The sequence below is a fragment of the Ascidiella aspersa genome, chromosome 5, assembly GCF_963924565.1.
Source record: "Ascidiella aspersa chromosome 5, kaAscAspe10.2, whole genome shotgun sequence".
Classification (NCBI taxonomy): Eukaryota; Metazoa; Chordata; class Ascidiacea; order Phlebobranchia; family Ascidiidae; genus Ascidiella; species Ascidiella aspersa.
In genome coordinates, this window is record NC_139451.1 from 10411871 (window position 1) to 10414370 (window position 2500).

At 56.9% G+C, this 2500-nt stretch overlaps 2 non-coding genes and 1 pseudogene across 2 annotated transcripts in view; all 3 read right to left on the bottom strand.

The window, feature by feature from the left end:
* LOC146143179 (large subunit ribosomal RNA) overlaps nucleotides 1-276 on the bottom strand; it is a 3679-nt pseudogene extending 3403 nt beyond the window's left edge.
* Nucleotides 277-524: 248 nt separating this feature from the next.
* On the bottom strand, nucleotides 525-678 carry LOC146143180 (5.8S ribosomal RNA). The gene has a single exon (XR_014501012.1). It is a non-coding gene; the product is annotated as a 5.8S ribosomal RNA (ribosomal RNA).
* A 247-nt stretch (nucleotides 679-925) lies between these two features.
* LOC146143181 (small subunit ribosomal RNA) overlaps nucleotides 926-2500 on the bottom strand; it is a 1811-nt gene continuing 236 nt past the window's right edge. The window contains exon 1 of the ribosomal RNA XR_014500286.1: nucleotides 926-2500. This exon is cut by the window's right edge and continues 236 nt beyond it. This is a non-coding gene — a ribosomal RNA (small subunit ribosomal RNA).

Consider the following 2500-nt stretch of genomic DNA (forward strand, 5'->3'; position numbering starts at 1 on the left):
ACTCTGGGAAGACGCCGTAGCGCGCCCGCCTGTCGCCGCCATGGGCCTGACACCCGCTCTGGGAAAAGGCCTCGATCAGAAGGACGCGGGCGACCGGCGAAGCGCGCCGTGACGAATTCCGTACGCCACAATTCCGCGCACTCCAAAAGCGCGCGGATTCGGCGATGGGCACATCCCGCTTCACTCGCCGTTACTGAGGGAATCCTCGTTAGTTTCTTTTCCTCCGCTTAGTAATATGCTTAAATTCAGCGGGTAGCCTCGTCCGACCTCAGGCCGAAAGTAAGGACCGGGACTATTCTTCCCGTTCCGCGCTCGCCGTCGGCGCCGCGCGCCGCCGCGCACCTCGATTCCCGCCCTTGAGCCGCCAGCCGTTGGCCTCTTCGAGGTCGACTCGCCGCCGCCGCGCGGGATTCTGGTCGCGATCGTCGCGCATCGTGCCGTGCTGTCTTGAGCGGGACGGGCGCTCGCGCGTCCGACGCCGCAGCAGCCGCGCGGAGAAATCCCCGCGCGGAACGTTTGCAACGCGACCCTGAGGCGGGCGCGGCCCCGGGATTGACCCGAGGCCGCAATTTGCGTTCAGAACGTCGATGCTCAATGTGTCCTGCAATTCACACTAATTCACGCAGCTAGCTGCGTCCTTCATCGACTCACGAGCCGAGTGATCCACCGCCAAGAGCCATCCACGATTGTTTCGCTCGCACAGTGCCTCGCACTATAGGGTGACAAAATAGACCGCGCCGAGCGGTCGGCCAGGCCGACGCTTGAAGCCGGAGCGCGCGGCACCGCGGCACTCGACGCGCAAACATTACCGGGTGACCGAATCGCCGGCCGGCGCGCCGCTCCTCGCGGGTCGGGCGCCGGGTAGCAAAGACTTTTTCTCTCGCTTGTCCGAGTTTCGCGTTCGCCGAAGCGTTTGCGAGACCGTTAATGATCCTTCCGCAGGTTCACCTACGGAAACCTTGTTACGACTTTTACTTCCTCTAAATGATCAAGTTAGATCGTCTTCTCGGACGCCGGCTCGACCGTTGCCGGCCGCGCCAGGTCCAATCGGAGGACCTCACTAAACCATTCAATCGGTAGTAGCGACGGGCGGTGTGTACAAAGGGCAGGGACGTAATCAACGCGAGCTAATGACTCGCGCTTACTGGGAATTCCTCGTTCAAGGGAAATAATTGCAATTCCCTATCCCTAGCACGACCGGGGTTCAGCGGGTTACCCAGACCTGTCGGCCAAGGCGAGCACATGCTGATCCGGTCAGTGTAGCGCGCGTGCGGCCCCGAACATCTAAGGGCATCACAGACCTGTTATTGCTCAATCTCGTGTGGCTAAACGCCACTAGTCCCTCTAAGAAGTTAGACGCCGACCGATTGGGTCGCGTAACTAGTTAGCAAGCCAGAGTCTCGTTCGTTATCGGAATTAACCAGACAAATCGCTCCACCAACTAAGAACGGCCATGCACCACCACCCACAGAATCAAGAAAGAGCTCTCAATCTGTCAATCCTCACTGTGTCCGGGCCGGGTGAGATTTCCCGTGTTGAGTCAAATTAAGCCGCAGGCTCCACTCCTGGTGGTGCCCTTCCGTCAATTCCTTTAAGTTTCAGCTTTGCAACCATACTTCCCCCGGAACCCAAAGACTTTGGTTTCCCGCAAGCTGCCGGAGAGGTCGTAAAACTAACGCCCCCCGATCGCTAGTTGGCATCGTTTATAGTCAGAACTAGGACGGTATCTGATCGTCTTCGAACCTCTGACTTTCGCTCTTGATTAAAGAAAACATTCTTGGCAAATGCTTTCGCAGTCGTTCGTCTTGCGCCGATCCAAGAATTTCACCTCTAACGGCACAGTACGAATGCCCCCGTCTGTCCCTCTTAATCATTACCTCGCGCTCCGAAAACCAACAAAATAGAACCGAGGTCCTATTCCATTATTCCATGCACCATTATTCAGGCGAATCGCCTGCTTTGAACACTCTAATTTTTTCAAAGTAAACGTTCCGGCCGCCGCCGACACTCAGTCAAGGGCACCGGCGGAGAACCGGAGGTGAGGCCAGGACGGCCAGTACACGCCTTGCGACGGACCGGCCGCCTGCGCCCAAAATCCAACTACGAGCTTTTTAACCGCAACAACTTAAATATACACTTTTGGAGCTGGAATTACCGCGGCTGCTGGCACCAGACTTGCCCTCCAATGGATACTCGTTAAAGGTTTTAAAGTGTACTCATTCCAATTACAGGGCCTCGTTTAGAGTCCTGTATTGTTATTTTTCGTCACTACCTCCCCGCGTCGGGAATGGGTAATTTGCGCGCCTGCTGCCTTCCTTGGATGTGGTAGCCGTTTCTCAGGCTCCCTCTCCGGAATCGAACCCTGATTCTCCGTTACCCGTAAGAACCTCGGTAGGCCAGTACCGTACCGACGAAAGTTGATAGGGCAGACACTTGAATGATCCGTCGCCGGTGCGAGACCGTGCGATCCGCAAAGTTATCCAGAGTCACCAAAGGTTGC